The sequence below is a fragment of the Aegilops tauschii genome, chromosome 1 (genome assembly GCF_002575655.3).
Source record: "Aegilops tauschii subsp. strangulata cultivar AL8/78 chromosome 1, Aet v6.0, whole genome shotgun sequence".
Taxonomy (NCBI): Eukaryota; Viridiplantae; Streptophyta; class Magnoliopsida; order Poales; family Poaceae; genus Aegilops; species Aegilops tauschii.
In genome coordinates, this window is record NC_053035.3 from 492,070,401 (window position 1) to 492,076,067 (window position 5,667).

The window sequence follows — 5,667 nt, forward strand, 5'->3', positions numbered from 1 at the left end:
GCACTTAGCGTTTTTCAGACTCATCTCTGCATCAGTTCCCCTGCCCCGACGACGCCGCCAGGCTGCCCGAGCTCGCCCCGTCGACGCCGTCGCCGCCCTCTGCTGCCTCGTCGACGCACAGCCACCCCTTCCCCGAGCACGCCGCCGGCGGCCCGCCCCGACCACGCCGCGCGCCCCTGCCCCGACCACGTCGTCGTCGCCCCAGCTGCCCCGACCACGCCGCCGTCGCCTCTACCCCGACGCGCGCCGTGCCACTGCCCCTACCCCGACCACGCCGCACCTCTCATCCTTTGGTCAGGGCCGGCACTGCCCCCTTCCTCCCTGTTTTTTCTGCACATATATATGATGTTTTTTCCCTGATTATATGTATATGTATGAGTATATGTATGTGTGTATATCTGTTTATATGTCCTTTTTTTAGATCTTTTTTTGCATTTTTATAAAAATGTATATATGTATGTATATATGTTCTCTGTGTATATATATGTTCTCTGTGTATATATATGTTCATGTATATATGCAAAAGATAGATTTTTAGAAAAGTTAGGATTTTTTTCTGTTCATAGATTTTTTTTGTGATATTAATTATCGTAGAATATGCAAATGTTTGTATATTCATATGAACAATGCATTAGGCAAAACCTTTACTTTTTTCGAAATTTTCTATTTGAACATTTTTTATGAATAAGAGGAAAAAGGAAAATAAGAAGAGGAAGAAAGGAGAAGAAGAGGAGAGGAAGAAGAGGAGAAATAAATAAGAAGAGGAAAAAAGAAGAAAAAGAAGAGGAGAAGAAGAAAGGAATAGAAGAGAAGAAGATCCTTTCTTCTTCCCCTCTTTTTTTTCTTCTTTTTTTTCTTCGATCTTCTCCTCTATATCCGACGGTGAACTACTAGATTTTCCATTATAGCCGAGGGTCCAATCACCGTCGGATATATAAGTTCACCGTCGGATACCCTAATAACCGACGGGTCACCGTCGGCTATCTCCCGTCGGTCTTGCTTTGTCGGCCATTACACATATATCCGACGGTACCGTCAGATAATATCTTTTCCAACGGTAATAGGCCGACGGTTAACCGTTAGACATAAATTGATCATCAGAAGCTCGACGACACTTATAGCCGATGGTTCCCCGTCGGATATTTATTTTCCTACGGTTATTGCCCCCCGTCAATTTTCTTAATAGTCGACGGTATATTTGACTGTCAAGGTTATTTATAACCGAGAGGAGTGCCAAACCGTCAGTTTATATGATTACTGATGGTGCATAGAACCCTTCGGGGATTCCTTTAGTTGAGAATTTTCTAGCACCATCAATTGTATAAATTCACCAATGTTCTGAAGTTCCTGTGGTCATATTGTGTACCCAAGATGTTTGTTGCACCATAGGAAATAAGTCACCCTTACAAATTCCTTGTATCGAGGGTTGTTGCATACCAAGAAATTGTGATTCATGACGATAGTATTTCAAAATATTGGCCTTTCAAATACATCTCAGAATCACACAACTACACATGATCAAAGAAAATATATTTTATTTAGCATAACAACAAGAAGTATAACATGTCTAATGAGTTGAATCAATATTACATTGGCCATACTGACGCATCTAAGAAGTGTCAAATGAAAAACAAAATAATGACTAAGATATAATGGTCCAAACATTGTGCATAAGCTAAATTGTCCATGAACTTCATAACTTCACTTGGTTGCATGACTCGAAGATCATCAAACTCATCACCATTATCGTCGTCTTGATCGTAATGCCCATCGCCATATATATAATCTCCCACATTGCCATAGGTACCATTGTCATCATTAGTATCATAGCATTATCACAACTCAATTTATCTCCAATATGACTTACCAATACCTAAGAAACTATAAGACTTGTTATAAGAGAGATGAAAAATGATATAATGCAGCTGTCATTTAATTGAGCTAAAAGGAACAAACTTACTTGTTCAGGAATCATCTACACATTGACATAGAAATCACATCTTAGTAAGAATTATTAGTGTTACACCAGTACTTCAATCCTTTTCCAACCATACGTCTTGCAAATGGAAACTGAAAAGTAAAAATGAACAAAAATAAAATGACTATTGTTTTGCACCTTTTATGCACAGGGTTATACAGACTAGTACTTCTAGATCTTTGAATACAATTCACTGCTATTTGTGATAACTTGCTTTAGTAATCAACTCTACAAGTTAACCAAGAGGAACGGTTTATCAACTTAAAGTAAAGAGTAAGTAAATCTAAAATCCACATCAACGCCTATGTGTTCATAAATCATTATATGGAGAACTAAAATGCCAAGGCGACACATACAACATGATTCAGGAACAAGATAAGATGGCAAATCTACCATCAGTTAAAGAAAAATCTGGATATGTGCCATTAAATCGACACAACTTTGAGAAAATATAATGGTAAGATCTTATTGTAGATATATAGAATTGAAAAGAACAATCCATTAGGAAATACACCATTCAACGGGTCATATGTGTCAGTTCATTGCCTCAATTGGTGCCTTTTCCCCCTGACCTACACACACATTTCTCGACCCAAATATATACACCAGGGCCAGCACACATAACACACCCACAAGATACTAGAATGTCTTGGAACAAGTAGTTGTACGAAGCTAAACTAGTACTACTATTCTTATGTAGTAGTTTTGTCAGCATAGTTGTGTGAATCGTACATATTTGACATCCTAGCTAGCAAGGATTTGACATTCAGAATCAATCAGACTAGATTAACGTGGGTTGAAATCTTAGATTGCAGATAAGTACTACTCCAAAATTACTGGTGAGTAATTGGTACGATGGAACCAAAGAGGTGGTACGTAAGTTCAACTACCAAAATTTGGCCATCTCACAGGTGGATGGGATCTGCTTTGACAATGATTCATAGAAAATCCAGATGAATGGAAACATATGTACTCCAGCATGTCTGAATTAAGAAAAAGCAGATGGATGGGATTTGATTATGGTGATACCTGATAAGGTACCTCTTCGATCGGAAGGATCAAACTTCTGGCTGGGTAGGGAGGAGACATTTCCTCGGGCGGCTGTTCAGCTAGAGATGTGGATCTCTCGCCTCCTTTACCCTGCATGCGAATGAGAACCGATCAGCGCAGAACATCAGCCCACGGCGCCGGCCGCCCATTAGCACGCCCCGCCGCTCGGCCATCAGCCTTGCGCCCCCTGCCCCCCGCTCGCCCATCAGCCCGTGCTGCCGCCGCTCCCACAACAGCATGCGTGGCCAGTCGCCGTTTTCCGCCACCACCAGTCGCCGTACTTTGCTGCATGAATACAAAAAAATAAGAGATCAAGGCGAGGGGAGAAAGGAAGTCCCGGGGAGACAGAGGAAAGGAGGCACTGACCTAGCACCGTAACTTGCCGAGTGCTGTCGGTCGCTGCCACAACGGGTGAGAGACGGGATCTGGGTGGAGAACTGCTCTAGGCTCCAATCGATAGGTGAGTGGGAATGAGGCTAATCTGGAGCTGGGCGGTGGCAAGGTTCACGACGGCCCAGTGGGTGGTTAGAGGAAGTTGAGATCGTGGCTTCGTGCCGCGTGGGCTATTTCGATTTTTTTTCCTTCGCGCGTGTTTTTTTTCCAATTGGTTTTCTTTTTTCGAGAATCATGTCGCGTGTCGGTTGAAACTTTCATCCCGCGCATGTTGACCACACTTAAAAATGTACTGTATCCCTAAAAACACTTACGAATTTATACACTTTGAAATATGCGTTGCAGAATTTTAAACTCAATAATGTGTGGATGGGACTGACAAAGTGCACTCTTTTTTTCTCAAAAGGAGGATTAACCCTGGCCTCTGCATGCACCCAACCACTTTATTAATTATTCATAAAAATCTTACAAATTAATATATCAATAAGTCTCTAGCCGAGGACGATCTGGGCCTCACCGGCTGCCGCCGCCGCCACCGACCACGCCCAGTCGCACCGCCCTCCTCCAGTCATTGGTCCCGACCGGCATCACCAACATCGTCACCGGGATCCGGCCGCCGCACCCATTGATCGAATTAGGAGCAACACCCCCACAATCCAGGGTATCCTGTGCCCCTCGGAGACCGCTAGAGGAAGAGCAGTACCTGCGCCACCGTCGTTGCACGCACGGGTTTTGCCTAGTGCCGACCATCGGCGACGGCAGAGGGGAGGGGAGGAGGTGGTTCCAGCAGCTAGGAATTGGGTCCTCTCATGTCGCCCGCGCGAGGGGCGACGCGAGACTTGTGAGTCAGACGTATATGCTCAACATACCTAATAATAAGAGCTACCTTGGCTCACACGAATAAATGTGATACTTGGTTGAGTCCACCTTCATTGCTAAACAAACTTTTATTCTTCCTACGTAAATTGAAAAAATTAATCCGAATGATAGATTATCTATCTAATTCACATATCATTAATGAATGGGAATATTTTTATAGTTGGTCTACTATCACCCCTAGTCTCAATCAGTGTTGCCTAGATTCCATCATCAATTTGGTTAATATCTCATCTTACTATGTAATTTTTTAGAAAACTCCCAACCTATTCATCATCAATCATGATATTACAACGTATATCAGAAATAACAAAAATTGCATGCAGATCCGTAGACCATCTAGCGACGACTACAAAACCTGAAGCGATCCGAAGGCTCGCCGCCGTCACCACGACCACAGCAGCCACTGAAGAAAAGAACGACATATCACCTCCTCATCCAAGCTCGACGCGGCTCAATCGCTGATATGCAGATTTGTGGACCTCCAAGGTAGCTCACCAAAACTGAAGTCATTGTTGTTGGACGAATCAGATCTAGGCAACACCCCGCACACACTATCAAACTCAAGATCTAGCACCCCGGCACGACTAAGACGCCGAAGGAGGAAACCACAATTGGCATCCATCAACCACGAACCCAGCACACGTTCCGTCTTTCAGATGTCGTCGATGCAGTCCACAATCTACATCCGCTCCTGGACTACCTCCCAAGCTTCGCGCCGATGTTGGGGCAGACGTCGTCGCAACGGTGGAGCCCGAGGACACATGTCCACCACGGGGATGCCACCGGCACACCATCCTTGCTTGAACGGGCTGGTTTTCAAAACCGCCCCCAACCATAGGGCCGATCGATTTGTTGGGGAAGGATTTGAAGAATCTTTATTCAGCGCTGCCATCGTCGCCGTCGAAGCCAAGACGATGAGCAACCTAAAAACGAAGCTACTTTAGCCTAAAACTATCCACACACACACACACACACACACACACACACACACACACACACACACACACACACACACACACACACACACGTGGATCCGGCGATCCCCCTAGCACCGACGACCGAGGTCATCGGCGGAGGGGAGCCACCGAAGGACGGCGGCGAAGGAACTCTCCTTGGGAGAGACACTGGCGAGATTGCCCTTTTTCTTCGCGAGGAAGAAAGAATGACCACCGCTTAATGGTCGATTTGTTGTGTTTGTGGTGTCTGATAAGGATTGTACGTAAAGAATCATATGTATATAATGACTCTTTTTTAGTTTTGAAATACGGAACTCGGGCTTGTTATAAGTCACAATAGTACTAGTACTTCATGACCATCCGTACGTGTTTACAAGGACCTAAAATGGTGATGAAAAATACGAACAGATT

General features: G+C 44.3%; 1 long non-coding RNA gene across 1 annotated transcript; it reads right to left on the reverse strand.

Moving 5' to 3' along the window:
* Positions 1–1,530: 1,530 nt before the first annotated feature.
* On the reverse strand, positions 1,531–3,477 carry LOC141022134 (uncharacterized). Its single transcript, XR_012183132.1, has 4 exons — positions 3,395–3,477; positions 3,008–3,313; positions 1,961–2,070; positions 1,531–1,881 (listed from the first exon to the last, which is right to left on the reverse strand). It is a non-coding gene; the product is annotated as an uncharacterized lncRNA (long non-coding RNA).
* Between the last annotated feature and the right edge of the window lie 2,190 nt (positions 3,478–5,667).